This window comes from Macaca fascicularis, chromosome 13 (genome assembly GCF_037993035.2).
Source record: "Macaca fascicularis isolate 582-1 chromosome 13, T2T-MFA8v1.1".
Classification (NCBI taxonomy): domain Eukaryota; kingdom Metazoa; phylum Chordata; class Mammalia; order Primates; family Cercopithecidae; genus Macaca; species Macaca fascicularis.
In genome coordinates, this window is record NC_088387.1 from 12,473,774 (window position 1) to 12,494,334 (window position 20,561).

The following is a 20,561-nucleotide window of genomic DNA, read 5'->3' on the forward strand; positions in this document are numbered from 1 at the left end:
CGGCCCCTGTGGCTCTCTCCTGCCCCCTGCTGGTTGGCCAAGCAGCCTTGCGACAGTGTGCTCATTGTGAATGTTCACTGGGGCAGGCCAAGGCTTTTGTTCCAGAAACACTGACTTCAGAAACAGCCGGCTGTGTGTGTTGAGCATGGCAAGAAAGACTTATGTGTGTCTTAAACCTCTTGAAGAACGCAAGTTGATGTTTCAAATGCATCTCGAAGGCTAATGACTTTGCTATGGTCAAATACCGGGTCAATCTAGATATCCCTGATCTCTGCAGAGGTTTGATCAGGTAGCCCAGGAGCAGTTAAACACAAACGCTGACTGGAAACCCTGGCACAGGGAGGCACTGGAAACAGCAAGCTGCTATTAACATCATAGTGAGATGCAGTCGCCTGATCTCTTAGGGGTGTCAGCTTCTTTTGCTTCTAGACCTACATCTGCGTTACAATACAGTTTTGTTCAGTTTATCCCCATTACTCCGCTGTCTTCGCTGTTAAAGTCTCAGCCAGCACTTAGCTCTGACACTGCAGGAATTTGACTGTGCAGCTGACCAGGGCTACCTGGCATGGCTGTAAAGCAGGCGAGAGCTTTCCGGAAGGCAGTGACGAGAACCCGAAGCAGAAAAGAGCGTTGCTGGTCCACATACAGCAGTGCACCTGCTGCAGAGCATGTACCTGTGCGTACAGGCTAAACAAGTGTAGGAGAGAAGAAAACCACCTATGATTAGTCACTTAAAATGCCGCACACCCAACCTTGAGACCGTAGGACATACAGTAGTAGGGGGCTTTGAGATGGCAGGTGTGCTGAAGTCTGATTTTCTCCCTTAACTTTTCCAGCAGCGTTTTTCTCATCTCTAAGCTGGGGCTAAAAACTGCCCCACATAGATTTGTGAATGGAACCGTGCATGTAAAGTGGGGTAGCCCCCAGGATCTAGGAAGTACTCGTGGTCAGTGTTGGTGGTCATGCATGCTGTACGGGTCCCCCAGGAGGATCATTGCTACAGATAACTCGCTCCATTCAATGTCACTGAATGTAAAAGGTGGGAGTTTCGCTTCTGATGTGTCTGGTTTGCTGCAGGCCGCGCTGCACCCCGTGGTTCCTGAGCCCTGGGCTGAAGTACGCCCTGCTGCATCGCCTGTGCCGCTTTTGCTGTGCAACGAGAGCTCCTGCCCTGGGAAACTTCCTCGCGCCTGACGAGAACCACAGTCTGCAGCAAGACCTGTCCGAAGCGTGGGCAGCGACTTTGTGGGGTTTGTCGGCCCTTCTCTCAGGTGTCTTGTGTCTCATGGATCAGCCGACGAGCCCTGTCAGATGCCTCTCTCCTGTCTAGAGGTGCACTCTCCAAAACGCTGCCTGCCACCTGGATCTCCTGGCGCAGAGTGAGGCCACATCTGCAGACCTTAGCGCATAGAGTCCCCAGGAATTCGGCAAGAAGGGGAGTGGGCTGCATGTGAGTTCCCCCTGCGGAAGCCGACTCTGCTCCCTACTCTGCTTTTGGGGTGCCGGATGTTCAGACCTGCTGTGTCTATCGAGGGCCATGGCGGGATGGTGGGAGTAGGGGCCGGGAGCAGCATGGATGGATCCAGGGAAGGACTTAGTTGAATGCCAGCTGTCCACATACTTTTTGCAGGTCTTGGACAAGCTCCCTAGTTTCTGTGGGCTTCGATTTGATTGTAAGACTAGGACGCCGCCCGAGTCTGAAGATGTCGTTGTGTGCAGGAATGCCTGGCGCAGTCACAATGGGTTTTCTGTCAGCCTCCTTGCCCATCCCTGGGTCAATCAGAAGCCATGCGTGCCACAAGTAAATTCCAGTCTGTCCGAAAAACCAGCTGACCCTGAGTTTTATGGTCAAGCATCGTGAGTGTCCTTGCCAGGAAATGCCACTAGATGTCTTGGGCCTGCTCCTCTATGTCCACAGCAATCCCCGGGACAGGCTGGTTCAGGACGTGGGAGGTGGGAGTCGGTATTGTACCTAGGACAGGCTGAAGTCAAAGGCTCATTTGCTCTGTGAGGGGTGATCAGGATGACACATCAAGAGGAGCCCCGTGGCTGACCCTGGAGGTGGACGGTCGGGTCGGATTGGCCGCCCTCCAGCAGGTATTTCGAGTGATGCCTTCCCTGGGTCACGCAGCCCTGATCTGTAGCGCACAACTTCCCAGCTCCAGCCAATCTGGTCTTGCCGTCTCCTTCCAAGAAGGTAGATGTGGCGCAGTTGCCTTTAAGCGTCTCCTACTGGATACCGCAGGGCGACAGCAAACAAGCACGGGTGGCGTTTTCCTTATGTTGACCAAAATACGCGGGGCCAGCTTTGAACGATCATTCAGCATCACAGGTGTGCATCGGCCACTCGCCTGTCCATCTGCCACAGACAGGCTTGGACAGGACCATTGAGTGGTCTTTACGGCAAAGAGCCTAAAGGGCTCACAGGAAAACCGGAAGCTGCACAGTGGTAACAGCGCAGCAATACCTGTCATTGATCAAAGGGTGTTCTGGGCCGGACGTGGTGTTAAGTGATCCAATTCGGTAGGCAAAATTAACCCCCTTTTGCCTATCAGGAAATTGAGGATGGAGGGCATTAATGCCAGGGAGCAGGGAGTAAGGGGACTCACAGAGGGGCTGAGGGGCTGGGCACTCTGAACCCACGGATCTGCCCCCAGGCCCCGGCTGCACGGGCACCAGAGTTGCTGCTCTGCAGAGGGGGAGCAGCTCTAGGGAAAAGATGGAGCCTGACGTGGGTAAGATTTGGATATTTTCAGAAGAGACCTTCAGCCTGGAATGAGGGTGTAAGTGATTGAATTGGAGTGATGAGCCAGAAAGCCCGGCTGCAGCAGCTCCCCTGTGAGGTGAGGGAGGAAGGCCTTGGGGGCGCCTGGCTGAGCAGAGGCCCTGGGTCGCCAGGAGCTGCCGCGGGCTTGGAAAGGGGGAGAAACGCAGCGCCCTGCACTTCAAGGGCACCGAGACGTGGTTGTGGTTCCTCCTGACAGTGACAGGCACAAATGGTGCTGATAGTGGAATGCACGGAGTCTGCCTTCAGAGAACTCCTTGTGTCTTTTAAAACCTGGGCCTCTCATTTAAACTTGGTGGCCTCAGGTGAATGGTCAGAAACAGTTTCTGATGAGGTTGCAGAGATTGTGCGTGGCCTCTGATTATGCACAGCCTCTGATTGTGTTGTCTGTGCAGCCTCTGATTTTGTGTGGTCTCTGATTGTGGCCTCTGGCCTCTGCGTGGCCTCTGTGTGTGGTCTCTGATTGTGTGTGGTCTCTGTGCAGCCTCTGATTGTGTGTGATCTCCGATTGTACTCAGTCTCTGATTGTGGCCTCTGATTGTGCGCGGCCTCTGATTGTGCACGGCCTCTGTGGGTTGTGTGAGTTTCTCGGGAGTAAGTAGATGAGCCTCGTGCTGGGGCAGGTGTGCCTTTTGTTGGGCATGTGGAGGAGGAAGAAGTTTAACCCACTCCCTCTTTGGGAATGGCAGGGCAGTAACAAAGGCGGTTGATTTATACATGGCCATCCTCGTGAGGTGAGGACCTGAAAGGTTTACTGCTTTCCTGGAAAGCTGCTCTGGGTGTCACCATCACTGGTCATGGACAGCAGCTCAGAAGCCCACTTAAGGTGCAGGGATGGACCGGAGCTGGTCCTGTCTGTGCCCAGGCTGCTGGTCACACCGACGGCCAGGCGATGGCTGTCTTTGCACGAAGCTGGGGTCAGAGTTAATTTGGGCAGTGTCGGCTTTGATTTAGATCAAGACTGGTCCGTCTTCCTAAAATACTAGCCATGAAAGCTTTCATAGATTGTAGTTCTTTGGGAGGTTTCTATGTGGTTTTTAGACGTTTAAAGCATAGGGCACATGGCCAGTGTTGAATTACATTTTGTTCAGTGTAACTGACAGGACACTGGACCTGAGTCCCAGGCCTGCCACGGGGTTCAGGGAGCTTCAGAGAGGGGGATGTTTATGCTCAAGTTTTCGCAGATGGAATGGGACATGGGCAGAGGGTTGGAATGCTCTAACCTTCAATCTTCAGTCAACGGTATCACCTGTGCACACGCATATCATTTTCAAAGATGGATGAGCTTTTGGGAAATATCTAAAGACTTTTCAAGTTTTGAAGGAAGCCGGGATGACCCTGGAAATGTCAAGTGTCTTGGCTGGTGACCAGGTCCATCACCACGCACATGGACCCTAACTTCGCACACCTCTGTTCCCGCACAGTGGGTGACCAGGTTCGGAACCTCGAAAACTTCTGATTGGGCGCCGCTGGTGACTAGGTCTGTAACCTTGCCTGGCTCTGATTGGACACAGCAGGTGACAAGGTCCCTAACCTCGCACACCTCTGATCATGCACAGCAGATGACCAGGTCTATAACCTCACACTTCTGTGCACAGCAGGTGAACAGGTCCCTAACCTCAAAAGCTTCTGATTGGGTGTAGCTGGTGACCAGGTCTGTAACCTCGCATGGCTCTGATTGTGTAGAGCTGGTGACCAGGTCGCTAATCACACACACCTCTATTCGTACACAGTGGGTGGCCAGGTCCATCACCTCACACCTCTGATTGTGCATAGCGGGTGACCAGGTCTGGAACCTTACACACCTCTGATCGTGCACAGCGGGTGACCAGGTCCATGACCTCACACCTCTGATCATGCACAGCTGGCGGGTACAGGACCCACTTCAGTGAGGGGCTGACTTCCCAGGTGTGAAGGGGGAATGTTGTGTGGCTCGCTCAACCCCTCCATGCTTTGGGGGCTCCAGGCTGTGGCCGGCAAGTAGGATGTTGTCCCAGGAGGCTGCTGTGTGTGGGGGCGGGAGGAGGCAGCTGCAGGGTGGTGAGGGCGTGTGTATTGCTGGGAGTGGTCTGATCCATGCCTTCTGCACGTGAGTTCTGGCGATTCTCTTCCGGTATGTTGGTGGATCATTCAGCACCCCCATCATATTTGAGATGAACTGTGTTCTGTGAGTGGCCCTGCCCTGGGTCATGACCACACGCTGGACTTGAGCTGTGGGAGCCACATGGACAGTTGGAGGCCTCAGACCCCAGGGCTACACACACCGAGATTTCCTGGCTGCGTCTCCCCAGTACTCATGCTGATCTCCTTTGCTGCTGCTGTCTCAACCCCTGACATGGCACAGCTTCCCTCTCAGAAGATGTCATGGAGCTTGTCTGCTGTTCGTAAATCTTACGCATATTTGGAGGCGTTAGCTTCATGCAGAAGTGCTGCAAGCAGGAGATAATGGAGGCTTGGCTCCACCTGGTGGTCTCCAGGAGTCTCTCTCCACCTGCAACCTAGCAAGTCAAGGTTACCTGAATGTGTCGTCCGAAGGTAACAAGCATGGGAAACATGTCAATGCCATGCAGTGTGAGGTGGTTCTGGGAATACCAGTACACTCTCGTGTTGCCAAATGTCATGTCGTGTAGATGTCACAGCCTCCTTTTCTCTGTCACTTGTGTTGCTAATCCCCTGGATTTCTCAAATCTCTGGATTTCTCAGGTTCTTTACTTCTCCAGGAAAAAAACCTGCCCCATTGTCCTGTTACCTCTGAAAGGGGGCTTTTACAGCAGGAGGTGATGCAGCAGCTGTCAGTATAGGCACATGCTGCAGGATCCTACTAGTCTCAGGTGCACCCAGAGGGAATATAGCTGGGCAGGTGGTCCCCATCTCCTGTGTCGTCAGGGGCACCCACAGGAAGCACAGCTGGGCAGGTGGCTCCATCTCCACTGGTGCCAGGTGCACACAGGAATCACAGTTGGGCAGGTTGTTTATTGCCAGGAAGTGCAGCTGGGGTTCAGCCCAGAGCCTCAGGCAGGGGGTTAATAGATTGGAAAGGTTGAGAACCTTGGCTTGATCACTGAAACACAAATTGTGGCAGTAGAAGGTGGACGTTCCCCCCACCGTTCCTCAAACGTTTTGCTTTCTCCTGTTTCCCTGAACAGCGTCTTTTTAACTCCTAAGATAGCTCCTGCATATATATCTGTATATCCTTGTAGAGGGACTAGAGACACTGCTGGAAAGTTAGTAACTCTGTATTGATGAGGTGCCAGTTATCAGTCTGTTGCCTTAAAACATCAGCGATTGAAATTGCTCCTCCGAGCATGACTGGACGTGTTGCCGTTCTCTGTACAGTTTTCTTTTGGGGAGGTGTGCACGGTTCCGGGAAGGGTGCTGGGCTGCAATTATGTGGGTGTGGACACAGGTCCCAGCAGGACAGTATCCCTCGGAGGGCAGGGTGGGGATCCCGCGGGTTCACGGCAGTTTTGCTAAATGAATGAATGAACGAACGAACCTAGCACTGAGAGTCACATGAGCTCATACAGAAAAGGCTTTGAGTGTTGAGAAATGGAGATTGAAGAGCTCACCTGTTCTCTTTGAGTCCAATTTGGGGTCAGTGCCGCTTGGAGCTGAGGGGTTTGACATGCAATAAAAACTGTGATGTAGCCATAAAGTGTGATGTTCTAGTGATTTGGTTTATGCAGCTGTTGCCTTCTGTTGAGGCTAAAAAGAACCAGATTAATGGTCACTTGTTACTCAGGCCTTGTGCTTTCTTAGGAAAAAGGAAGGGGCACTAAATTTTTAGTGATAAAGTGACACAACATGGGAACACAGGAAGCGTCTCATCTTTTTACTTGTGACTTGGTCACGGAGCCCGTGGGTACTTCTCAACACGGTCACCCTGCAGCTTCCGAGTCCCGTCCTCACTCTCCCAGGCTAATGTGGCCATGCCAGGGATCCTACTCACAGGTCTGATGGCAACATTGCATGCTGGCTTTGTCCCCCAGGACTTGCAGGTGGTTCGTGCCTGGAATAGTTCCGTGGTAGCCAGGGTATCAGCGGGTGGCCGGCCTCAGCTTCCAGCATGGCCTTTATTCTCCATGGGGCGTTGGAACTGATTTTTGCACAATAGTGATTTGACAGTGATTGATATGCTGTGGGTCTCCGGCCCAAGGAGATGGGGATAAATATTCTTTGCTGCTCTTTCATGCTCTGGGTGGCAGGGAGTTGGATTGAAGACTGCAAGTGACACCCGCACGTGTCGTGAGATGAAGAGAGAGTATTTCCATGAAATCCTGTGTTTACAGAATTAGATCAGTTGTATTTCTAACCCAGAAGTTGAAAGCAGTTGATTTTAAGTGTGATGAGGAAGCTGGAATTTAATTTCTGAGTCAAATAATTACTGTGGAAATGAGTCTTTGGACTTGGAATTGAAATGAACGGTTGTAAATTTAGGGTAAGTCACAGTAACGTGGTTAGACAAAACATCTGATGTAGGTGGCAGAGTTTTTCAGGTATGTATAGAAACGTGATGAAAACGGTAGGGGATAAAGGAGGATTGTCCTGTCCTGAAAGATTTAAAAAGTGGATTATAAATGCGGACCTCGGTGTTGGTATAGAGGCCATCAAACTTAACTCGGTAGTTCGCACAGCAGAATGGTAAGAGCCGAAGGAATGTTTCTGGATGTTCTTCAAATGACTCCTTCCTCTCAGCGTGGAAGCTGTGGTTAGTGTCCACCGGTTCTGGGTCTGCCAGCGATGTCTCCTGGGTGGTCAGGTGGCGCTCTCAGAGAAAGATGCAAGGAACGCTTCCATGGTTTTCTGCCAACTATAAGATAATCTTTGTAGCCCCTGGTTCCATTTGTTTCTCCCTTGCAGTTTTATTTTGTTTTTTAAATTTATGTATAGTAGCACTGCCACTCTTTTGTGGGCAGTTCTGTTAGTTTCCTAGTGCTTACGTCCATCCACTTCGTTGAAGTGTCTGTCTGACCTTTGCCAATTTTTTAAATTGGAATGTTTATTGTCCTCTGTTTCTTTCCCTTTCATGTAACTTTTAGCTTGCCTTATCTACAGAAAGTCCTGGCGGGATTTATGTTGGAATTTTACGTCTGCAGGTCAGTGTCCTGCCGGGATTTATGCTGGAATTACGTTAAGTTTATTGGTCAATGTGGAGAGAATTGGCGTCTTGACCATGTTGCCGATTCTCCTTGGACTTGTGGCTCAGGTGATGTAGCTCTTTTCTTTCTTTAGCGTTTTGTGGTTTTCTTCATACACATCCTCTGTGTGCTTTGTTAGATTTATACCTACGCGATTTTTATATAGCTACTGTGAGTGTGTGGTTTTTAAATTTAGGTCCCAAATACTAATTTGCCCGTATATAGAGTAAGATTTGATTGTGTGCTGTGACTTGGCTGAACTCAGTTATTAGATCTAGGACTGACTGTTGTAGATTCCTTGGGAATTTTTATACGTAGGCTTTTGGTGTGACTAGAGTTTTCTCCTTTCTGTTTTCAGTTTCTTTTATTTGTGCTCATTGTGATGTACTTTTACTGGTTTTGAGTTGAAGATGGCAGCTAAATTATGGGCCTGAGACCTTACTTTTTTCAAATATGAGCCTTTCGTGCTATAAGCTTAGTTCCCATCATGATTTTGGCTGCAATTCATAAATTTTAATTTTTGTGTCAGTTCAGTTGACAATTACTTTCCTTTGAACACTCATGGTGGTTTTATTTAGTTCACTCAAATCTCATTTTAGCAAAAGATAAAAATTCATGCAGGTTTAGTTCCTGCGTGTGCCTCATAATATCTTCACATTTTGTGCCTTGACCAGTAAATAATTGAGCTTATCAGGGAGATGGTTGCATGGTATATTGGTGTTGTAAAAATTATGTGGGAATTTGAAAGTTTCTGAGACAGGGTCTCCATCGCCCAGGCTGGAGTATAGTGGTACAATCAGAGCTCAGTGCAACCTCGAACTCCCAGGCTCAAGCAATCCTCCCACCTCAGCCTCCTGAGTCGCTAAGACTACAGGTGCATGCTGTCACACCCAATTAATTAATTTTGTTTTTTGTAGAAATGGAGTTTCACTCTGTTGCCCAGGCTGGTCTTAATCTCCCGGCCTCAAGTGGTCCTCCCACCTCCGCCTCCCAAAGTGCTGGGATTACAGGCGTGAGCCAGCGTACCTGGCTGGGAATTGAAGTGCCACGAGGGTACAGAGGTTTTATGTTTTGTGTTCTGATATTGCCACATACCTGACATTGCCTGGCCCGCAGTTGGTGTGTAACGCATATTCCTGAGTGAAAGGATACCGCGGTGCCTATGTATTGAATTAAATTTAATTTCACTCACTCGTGTTTCTCTTTGTCAGTCCTTTTGCCTCTCTGGACTGCTTTGTTCTACAAGTTACCTTGTAATAGGATCACGTTCTTCAAGTGGTTTTGCACTTTGATTATTGACCTTTTTTTTTTTTTTCATTTTAAATGAAAGAAATCCCCCTTCCCCCCCATTCGCTCTAAGATATTCTCATCTTCCCTCGGTCATTGGGATGTATGGTACCAACACATGTCTCTTCATAAACATGTTATAATAAAAATCCTTGAATACGCAGGTGCTTACATAGACAGACGTTTCTTTTATTAAGAATTGGTGTTGCAAAGCAGAGATCTTGACAAGTTCTACTTCTCATAATATATCAGTGAGTATAGGATTGCATACATTCTACTTTATTTGACTTCTAAATAAAGAATATTCTTAATCATTGCCACTTAATAAACGTTGGGCAAGATCTTTTAGAAAGGATGTTTCCACAAATCAAAGTTTGTACTATCAACATTGTTATTTAAATAGCTAGTGAAACCTTCAAAATCTTATCACATTTACATGTTGCACCAGGAATCATCTCTGCTTTCCTCACTGCAACTCGGTATTTTTGACGCGATCTGAGTTAGTGCACAGGAAGCCTCAGTGTTTCCTGGAGGGATGCCCGCAGCTCACTGGCCTCAGAGAAAGTCGTAACGTGTGCACGAACTTCTCTGGAATAACTTAAGCTTATTACATACATCTTCTGGTAGGTCATTTGCCCCCTCCACTCTCCAAAAGAAAACCTCAGACGTCTTAAATTAACCGTAAGTCTTTTCGGGACTGAGCCATTATTTCAGAAAGCAAGATTGTCAGAGAAAAAATACAGCTTTAAGGATGATAGAAAGATCTTAGCATCTTCTGAAGCCTGAAATCTGTGGCAGGAGACAGCGCAATCATTCCTGTCCTGAAGGTACCTAGCCTGTCCCGTTTTGTTTTCCATTGCTTACCCAGATATGGTGATTAAAGAAAATCACTGGAGTCATTGAATTAAGCATCCCTTTATTTCCAGCTTTTAAAAGGTTTTAAGTTAAAATATAACTTTGTAAATCTTTTATGCAGCAAACGTTTGGCGATATTATGTCTGTGTTCTCTGTGCGCTTTCTCTGTTTTGTGTAGGATTTCTGTTTTATGTACTCTGTGCGTTGCATGGCACACAGTAGGTATTAAATATTTGGGGGATGAATGAATGAACTGGGAAACAAAGTTCAGGATAATTTCTACGGCATTTGGAGATTCTCACGTACAGCCTAGGCACATACGGTGTTACCAAACAAGGCCCAAGTGAAAGCTACAGTATTTATGTGATTGCTAAGCAGCAGTCACTTTCTCTTCATCCATCCTGGATTTGTGGGGTCACGGGACCTGCTGTGAAGTAGTACCGTATAATGTCTGACGGAGCAGCCAAGGGCTGGTGGCCACAGGTCTCAGGACGAGAACACAGAAGCAGTCGTTGGCCCTGCTCCTGAGATGGGCAGGTGTTGGCTGTGAGCCCACCTTTGCCCCAGATGTTCATGAGCAGGGAGGCGGTTGTCAGGGAAGCAGGTGCATGTTGCCTGCAGGGGTCCCCGGCATGTACAGATGGAGGGAGTGCCTGGCTGAACCCACATCTCCTGTGAAGGCTAGCAGGAGTCCACACTTGCTTGAGGGGTCCCTAGTTTTATTCCCTGAGTCTGAACTTGCTCTCAATGGCCCTGTCTGCCTTCGGAATCCACCTGAGTGAGAGCTGGGTGGCTTAGGGTTGGGGCCACTTCCCCGGTCCCAGTGTGGCAGGGCCAGGTTACTGGAGATAAGTCCTAGTCAGCACCTCGACTACTCACAGGTTCGAGGGGCTTAGTATATCCATGCTCGCTCTATGATAAAGTCAGCAATTTGGCAGATGATAACTGGACATTTCAGAGTTCCTTTAAAAGGTGTCAGTAAAGCCCATGATATGGTTTGGCTCTGTGTCCCCACCACAATCTCATCTCGAATTGTAATTTCCATAACCCCACATGCCAAGGGCAAAACCTTGGGAGGTGATTGGATCCTGGGAGCGGATTCCCCTTTGCCGTCCTCGCGATTGTGAGGAGTTCTCACGAGATCTGGTTTTTCGTTAAGTGTAGGACTCCTCCCCCTTGCACACTTCCCTCTCGCCTGCCACCGTGTAAGACGTGCCTTTGCTTCCCCTTCACCTTCTGCCATGATCATAAGTTTCCTGAGGTCTCCCCAGCCATGTGGAACTGTGACTGAAACCTCTGCCTTTATAAATTAGAGTCTTGGGCAGTTCTTTATATCAGCGTGAAAACACTGATGCAGCCCAGCAATCCACAGAGAGAGGAGGTGACAGTGTGAATGCTGCTGTCAGGCCTGTGATGCCAACACGTGTCACGTGTGGTGAACCTCAGCCATGCGGCCATCGAGGGGTCGCACCTGCGATGCTGACAGGGAGTCAATGAGCATCGTGTGTGGTGAACCTCAGCCGTGTGGCCGTCGAGGGGTTTAGCCGTGCTGTTCTCATTAAGCAGCCCATTTTCAAAGTCTGAAAAAGGGTAAAAAATATTAACAGGGCTAAAGTTTTCAGAGTCAGTGCCTTGCATGAAAACTGGTGGTTGAGAATTCCTCAAGGAAAGCAGAAGTTGTTCGCAGAAGTCAGCAGTGCTCTGCGGCACAGAGGGACATTGGTGAGAAATGCCAGCATTGCAGATAAGTAACATTCACAGCTCTCAAAAAGCGTGTTTTATCTATAATTAGCTGGCAGGACTCAACAAATGCACATTGCCTCCTTAATTTGCCCACACTGCAGATGCTTTTTTCAGGCCGGGGGTGTTACTGGGGAGCAGTGAGTGGGGTCCTGGCTCTTTCCAAGGTACCCTGGAGGTGAGAGGAGATTTTGTACTCAGAGATGGAGGTCGGGACATGCTTGAGCCCAGAGTCTTGGGGTGAGCTGACTTCTTCATTGAAAAATTGTATTTGCTGAGAAGGAACGGGCAGAAACTTCATTTCAGACAAATGAAAGGGAAGTCAGTCATCCCTTGACAGAGGTGCATCTCTGACGTGCCCTCTGAGAGAGACCCTAGGGCAGCAGGGAGAAAGAAGAAAGCGTGACTCTCCACTGTTCTACACGTCCTGGTGTGGGGTCTCTCAGCCGGGACCCCAGAGGAGAGGCAAGCGTCTCTACTGGCGCCTGCTTCTGTGGCACGAACTGCTGACTGTGAGTGAGATCGGTTCTCTCAGGTGTGGAGATTCGAGGGGCTCTGAGGACTTCCTTCAGCTGAGGCATCTCCTGTTGGAGCCGAGTCGTTCCCTGGGTACGGCGTGTGCCTGTCATCTGCTGCCCCGCCCTTCGTGAAGACACAACAGCAGTAACATCACCCTCGCCACAGCCGGGGAAGCTGGCTGGATAGCAAGAGGTTGGAAAAAATTCAAGTACTGTGTTTATAACTCTCATGACAGGGGCTGGATTTGGTGGCTCATGCCTGTAATCCCAGCACTTTGGGAAGCCCAGGAGGGAGGATCACTTGGGCCCAGGAGGTTGAGGCCAGCCTGGGCAACACAGCGAGACCCCATGTCTGCAAAAACTACATAGTCGGCCGGGTGCCATAGTGCCTGCCTGTGTTCCCAGCTACCTAGAAGGCTGAGGTGGGAGGATCACTTGGCCCCAGGGAGGTCAAGGCTGCGGTGAGCTATGATCACACCACTGCACTCCAGCACAGGTGACAGAGGCAGGCTTGTCTCAAGAAAAATTTGTTTTCAATCTCATGACAGATGTTTTCCCTGTCCCAACCTATTCCAAAATAGCTAGTGTTTTTGGCGCTTGCGTTTCAACTCCAAACGTATGAATGTTGCTTCAAGAAATTCTTGCTCTGCGTCCCATCTTCATGGTGGAACCAGCCAGGTGCCGTAACGTTACCGGACGCTTCTCCACATGGCCTCGTGTGCGTCAGAGGAGACCTGGCCACTTGTTCAGCTTCACTGCGTCCAAGAGATTTCTGTGTGTGGCAGGACTGATCCTCACTACATACGGTTCGGATTCCTCGGGTGAGTGTCTGGAAGAAGACACGGTCTTGAGCTCACTGGCACGGCAAACACAGTTTGCAAGTGAAGGATGTCTGCTTCTCCATGTCCAGAGCTGCCCCGTTGCTGATGAAGATTGTGAAGTTGGTCAAAAGAGAAGCAGCTGAGACAGCAGAAGGACCAGGAAGTACTGAGGGATGTGGGAGGGGAGAGCCTGTATTCCTTCCCCCACCTGCTGAATGTTAAAAATTTCCGAGATGCAGAGTTGGCCTTCCATGTTCATGGATTCTATAGCCCTGGATTCAGCCAAACTCAAAGTGAAAATATTCAGAAGGAAAAGAATGGCCTAACCTGTTCTGAACATATGTAGAGTTTGCAATTTTCATTATTTTCTAAACAAGATAGTACAACACAGCACTCACGTTGTTTGCGTTATTACGAGTAATGTAGAGATTGTAAGTACACGGGAGAGCACACGTGGATTCTATGCAAATGCTGCGCCATTTTCTATCGCGGACTTGAGCATCGCAGACTTTGGGATTCTGACCCTTGGAACCCGCTCCCACAGACACTGAGGGTGACTGTACTTTAACACGCTTTATTTATTTTTCTTTAAGAGACTCACTGGAAGAAAAACAGAATTTTTTCCACACAGACCAATGTTCAAAATCTTCAAATAGTTTTTAGGAGGAGGGAAAGGGTTTCAGGGTTTTCTTTTCATCTCCCAGTTCAAGCTATTGATAACACATTCCCTCACCTTGTAGTTAATTTGTGTGTGTGGTGAGAATACAGAAGATCCACTCTCTTACCCAGTTTCAGGCAGATGATACATTGTTAACTGAATTTCAGGCAGATGATACGTTGTGACTAATTGTAGTTACCACGCTGTACATTCGGTCTCCAGAATTGACTAGCATTTCCCCATTTCCCCAATCCCAGTTCCTGCTAATCCCTATTCCACTCTTTCTACAAATGCTACTTTTTAAAGGAAAAGTTTGGCACATATAAGTGGATCATGCAGTATTTGTATTTCTGTGCCTGGTTTATTTCACTTAGCAAAATATCTTCCAGGTTGATCCATGTTTTTGCAAATGACAGAATTTCATTCTTTAAGGTGAATTGTACGCCTTGTGTCCATACACCACAATGTCTCTATCTGTTCATCCACTGACAGGTGTGTAGGTCAATTTCACGTCTAAGTGACTGTCAATAGCGCTGTGGTGGACGTGAGCATGCAGGCATCTCTCCATTAATGGTTCAATATTCCTTTGGATATTTACCCAGACGTGGGACTGATGGATCACAGAGTCCTGTTTCTAGTTTTGGAAGATGCTCCATACTATTTCACAGCTGTGCTGCTTTGCACTCCCACCAACGGCGTGCAAGGGTTTCCTTTGCTCCACATCTGCCAACACTGCAGAATTTACATTCCTATATCCCTTGGGTTTCCTGGCGTGGGCACAGGTGGCCTGACCGCTCACTGCCACCTCTGAGTTTTGCTTTCTCACGCTGCAGACAGACTGGCTGAGGAGCCTCTTGGATTACTTTGACTCTTGGGAGTTTTGACGTAAAAAGGCAACTGAGCAGAAAGCTGTAGCTACTACGCAGCTGCTTAAATGATTCTGTAAAGACTTAAAGTCAGACTCTGGGTGAGGGAGTGTGTGCTTCTAAAACAGGAAGACAATGCTTGATGTGTTGTGGAAAGTGGAGGCTCTGTTGGCCCCCGTTCACTGCACGCCTCTGGCTCTGGCATGAACACGCAGTGACCGTGAAGCTCTGATTACAGAGATGGGCTCCTCCTGGGGTTTAGGACTCTGGACTGCATGAGCTTTTGTGTTGACTGAGATTAGCCCACTTCTTTCTGCTGTCAAAGCGATTCCATCTTCAATGCCTTAGCAGTTTTGTTTCCTTTCTGATGCCGAAGGGCACGTGGCACGTGGTACGTGGTACGTGGTTGTAACCACTCCCTGTGGCCTGGCATCCGAGATAGACCGTCCACTTCTCACCTAGGGGTGGTCCAGTGTGACTGTTCAGATCCTGGAAGTGACGTGGACGTTGGTTTCTTCTAGTTGTCGTCCTCCCCCTTCAGCAGGGCTGTGACATTCTCCCTGCTGGGGAGTCTGAAGCGTCTCCCGTAGTCAGGGGTGGGCTGGCACCGCTGGGCCAGGTGGTTATGCATTATGACTTTGTTGCCAGCAGTCTAGCCCTTTGGCAGGCGTCTGGGACTTGCTGAGGCTGTCATCTGTGAAACGAGGATGACAGTGCTTGTGGAATGCTTAAATGACATGGTTGTCTATAAAGTTTGCAGTAAGACCCCGACTTTGTAGGTGGATGATCGTCCTCCATCCTTTCCCCTGTCCCTCTGTCCTCATGCTCGTGTTCCTTCCCAATCTGAAGAAAAATCTCCGAGGGGACCTCTCCCTCTGTCTGTCAGGGAGCAGGGGGTGGAGAGTGAGAGGCTTGCTCTCAAGCCATGAGGCCCACAGCAGGCGCCAGGCCATACCAGGTCCTCTTCTACATGTCAATCTCAATGTCTAGCTGGGAATAACGGTAGCTGGGTTTCATTGTCCCTACCTTGCCCCTTCTCCCTCCCCACAACACCAAAAAATGTAAATACAGCATCCAGTAAAACCAACTTACTGCTGAGGCCTGAGATCTGCAACATTGAGAATGTCATGAGAAAGGAAAGTAGCTGTGTTTAATAAGGCATAGTCTTCTCAGAGCTGTCTTTTTACAGGGTGGGACTTCTTTCCTTTTTGTGTGAAGGAGTAATTTCTAGCTCCCAGGACACACTGGATAAATTATGCTTGCCCAAAGAGATTTTAGCAAGTTATGACAGCAGTTTTGTGTGAAATGGGTGTGTTTAAATCCCAGGCGGCTGCAGGACATGTGTGCTCCGTGGTCCTGCCGCTCTAGGAATCTGTGTCGTCCGCACCGGAGGATGAGGTGGGATGTGTCAACAGTCTAATCCTTTCGGGCTTTTTAGGTTTGGAAATTGGCAACAAATCCGTTGCTTCAAGGTATTTATAAAAGCAGCCATCACTGAGTATGGCTGTGTGCCCAGGACCTAGTAGTTTGCTTTGTATATTTCGTCGTATGTGACTCTCAGGGCAGCTCTCCAGTATTGCTCCCATTTTACGGACGATGCAAGGGGGAGGCTTCGAGGGATTTGAGAACTTACTCAGTGTGAGTAAGTGGCAGAGCTGGGATTCTGATGCCAAAGCCTGGACTCTTAATCCAGTTATTCTTCTGTTTCCCTGGAATGCAGGAACGTGGGGTGTTGCCAGTCCCTCGAAGCCTCCTGTCAGCGAGACGGAATCGCAGCTTGCAGAATTAAACGGAAAGAAAAACGAATGTTTCATTTTCATTATTTTAGGAAGGGGTGCTTGCAGAAGATGGAAACATATGGAATGGCTACGTAATGTGTGTACTGTGATGTTGAACTTTTAATAAACTCTTTCCAGAGACGGTATTTTTTATTTCTCCAACATCATGTGACATACTACGTAGTTTATTGCCATTTTTAGTACTTTAAGAAATGTCGTTAAATAAATGTATTTTAGTTAACCAATTTACCTAACGCTATAAATGTAAGAAGTACCAACAAATTCTTTACTCACAATAGTGATCTATTCAATGCTGCATGAAGCTGATCCTGAATAATCCCTTCTCTTAATAGATGGATGCTTTTGGGTTCTTAAAGGCCTAAAGGAAATGAGCCATAAACAGCCACAGCAGAGAGAAAAGAGGAGAAAGATCTGCCTCTTTTGGGGTCACCAAATGCGCCTCTATCAACTTATTGCCTCTCAGCTCCACATTCACCCTTTATTACCTTCTTCAGAAACCATGGATCTGAGTCCTGCAAATTCTGTTCAGTTGTGTTGGTGAAGTGTGGCAGAGGCATGTCGGGACAGTGGTTTCACTTCTTAGTCCCAGGGCCGTGCACACACGCTCTAGCAGGTCTTGCTTCTGCTGGAGTTTCTGGCCCCTGTGTTGCATGGCAGCAGCAGCTCACCCCCAGCCCTGACTGCTTTGTAGGAGCTTCTCCAGCAAGAGCCCTCCCTGCCTGAGACAGCTGCAGGCCACTGGTCTCCATGGAGCCCCCTTGCTGTGTCTGCCCCAAAAGCCCCGAGTCCAGCAGTACCCATTTCGTTCCCTCATCCCCTTCTCACTCAGTATTTATGCACCTGCTTTTTGTCTCTGTTGTGATAAGACATTATTGCTGCTTTAGGATCCCAAGCTAAAATCAGTATCTTTATTTTTTTGAGGTGGAGTCTGGCTGTGTCACCCAGGCTGGAGTGCAGTGGCCTGATCTCGGCTCACTACAAGCTCCGCCTCCTGGGTTGACACCATTCTCCTGCCTCAGCCTCCTGAGTAGCTGGGACTACAGGCACCCGCCACCATGCCTGACTAATTTTTGGCATTTTTAGTAGAGACCGGGTTTCACCATGTTAGCCAGGTTGGTCTCGATCTCCTGACATTGTGATCCGCCTCCCTCAGCCTCCCAAAGTGCTGGGATTACAGGCTTGAGGCACCGCACCAGGGCTAAAATCATTTTCTCTTTATGTGAAATTGCAGGCCTTTACTTCTCGGCCTCTCCGTAGCTAGAAACATCCTTGACCATTTTCGATGCTTATCCTCAAAGATACTTAGAAATACTAGAAAGTCACTGCTCTCTGTCTTAACTGCTGAGCTTCCAGATGATTTTCTCCTATCTTTTTAAGCATTTGCATTTCAGGCATTTGCTGGAGTCCGTGACACTGTCTGTGTGTCCAGCATGACCAGCGAATCTTGTCACTCTCGTGCTGTCCGCGTACATGTCTGTTGACTCCTCTGCAATCCTGCTTGGTACCTTTACCCCGGATGTTTCCGTTTCTCATGGTTTCCAGTCCATGACCTCTCATCTGATGTCTCGTTGACGTGGCTGGGTAAAACTGTATTCAGGGCATTTGTAATTAAGGCTTTGGAGGGCACTTGGTCAGATGCTTTCATGGATTTCTGATGCTGCACAGGTGCTGGCTTTCATCTATTGGCTCATTTTGTGAAAAGGATGTTGTGTTTTCAAGGGAATATTTGTTTTATAGCAACCTGTTTACCCATGTTATATTTTCCTAAAAGTTCTTCATCTTCTGAGCTCTTCTCAGAATGATCTGGATTTTATGCAGAGCTTTGTAAACGTCTTTGTTCTCAGCTCATACCCTTTCCAGCACTGTGTGCTCATCCAACACTGCCCCCTTCCTCGCACCCAGGCCTCAGACTGGCCAGGACTCCCTGTGACCCGCTGGCATTGGCTCTCATGGGAGATGGGTCCATCCTGCTCCCTGTGTCCGGTGTTCAGATCTCTCCCCTCACGTGTGGGATTTGGGCCACTGGTCAGTGGACATGCTGCCTTTTAAGCTTTTAAGCTGGATGACATAAGAGAAGCCCTCCCCAGTAGCTGCATTGGGGTGTTTTCTCTGCAGCAGGGCACTAGCAAAGCACCTGGCTGTGCTGAGGATGCAGGAGGAACAGCGAGTGGAACAGGGGGGCCATCGTGGCATGCGTTGCCTCCTTGTCCCCTCTAGGTGTCACGTTGGGAAAAGTCTGTCCACAAAGTGCTGCCCACTTAATCGCTCTTTTAGGTGTTCGTGGTTGGATGCTGCTTTCTGCCTTGGATATTTTGAGTTGGATGGGAATTATTAAACACAGCAACAACTTAGCACATGGAGGGGTTAGCATGCTCTAAGGGTCTGTGCTGAGAAGACTCCACCATACAATGTGGGGAGGCTATCCTGTTATTGTTCCTCGTCTTAACATTGTTCAGTGTAGAGTCTGACAGAATCTTCAGGGGTGCTGTTTATAGATGTTTTGAAGTGTCACCGTGCCACTGATTTCAGGTTAAAATAGAATGTGGACATCTTTTCACAATAGTTTTTAATTACTCTGCTAGTTTGTGTTGCTGTCTTTTGCTGTGCAGTCCACAGTCTGACGTCTTTGTGGTCCCCACGTTTCCCTCCTGCTCGTATTACCTGATCCTACGGGTCAGCTGTGAGGAAACCACTCTCCGTCCTCATCTGGAGTGGCTTCGAGCTGGGTGTGCTGGTCTCCTTCTGGGCTAAAGTGTTCTTCTGTTACTGTTTTCTCTGTTTTTTGACCAAATTTAGCAGACTTGTGTATGGTGCAAAGACTTTTAAAAATGTCTTTTGCCTTTATGAAAAAACCACCTGCATTGCTTTAAGATGAACCTTCCCTGTGTCTCCAACCTTCCCCATAGATTGCTCTGTGTCAGAAACTCGGTGGTGTGTGTGCTTCCTGGCCTCATTCCATCAAGCACTGTAACCTCTGATTGCAAAAGTGACTACATTCAAGGCAAAAAACTTTGCAAATGTTGAAAAGAATGAATAAAAACAATATATTGTTCTCTTGTCATCCTGAAATGGCTACTCCTAATATTTTGATGTAGTTCTTTCAATTCTTTTTAAGTAAAGTTACTTCTAACACAAGCACTTTAATTGTATTGATCAAATTATATTCAGGAAATAAGGAGAAATTAAAAAGAATATTCAGTTTGGGGCAAAAAGGAAGACGACATAGAAAGAGGCTGTAAAACCCCCTGCAACGTGAAAAGCTGGGTTGTGGTGGATGTGGTTTTGCTTTTACCGCGAGAGACCACATGATTCTACTTGGCACTGAAGGGCAATAAAATAATACCCTGTGTGTGTACCGGTGGCCATATAAACCGAGCCGCATGTCCTCTTTCCAAGCAGAGAAAGCATGAGGTTTGAGGTAGTGGTTTGGTAACTTTTTGAAAGTCTGTTTGTAGGACTGCACTGCAGAGATTAGGTCAGTCTGAAGTAGATTTGAATGATGTTCAGGCCTTGGGAGCTTTCTACACCGGGTGTACGCCTGTTCTGGATGGTGTAGAAGGAACAGGACTGGGAGGGTTTCTTCCCAGTCATAGAAATGCCTGCAATTATCACTGTTTGTTGTCTCTCAGGAAGCTATTTCGGGAAGGAAGTGTCCATTCCAAGGCTGCTGGTTGGCCTGTCGTCACCCTGGGGGTCTTTGTGTGGGTCACGGGAGCTGTGACTGCTCACGCGTGGAGCTCTATCTCTCTCGCTGCTGCGCCAGTGGACAGCTGATCAGCAACAAAGTGTCTGTCCCAGTGGCCTTTGAGAAGAATTCTTTGCATTATTCTTATACAAGGTCCTTTTTCCTTTCAATGTCAACATCGTGTCTTCTAGCCAAGCGATATGTTCTTGCAGAAACAGGAAGTGTGGCCCAAGTGAGAAATGAGGGAATTGATCCATTACTGCTATCAGTTTTCATATAGTTGAGCCATTGTAATTTATACATAAACATGTTAAATCTGTAGAAGTGAGTCACGGTGCCAGATCCTCACAAATGCCGAATGTCTATGTGGGACCTTATACCAGTATAAGCTGGCGGCTCCTGACAGATG

At 48.4% G+C, this 20,561-nt stretch overlaps 1 long non-coding RNA gene across 1 annotated transcript in view; it reads left to right on the forward strand.

The window, feature by feature from the left end:
* The window catches only part of LOC135966763 (uncharacterized), a 91,250-nt gene that overhangs the window by 42,257 nt on the left and 28,432 nt on the right, over positions 1-20,561 (forward strand). The window lies entirely within an intron of this gene.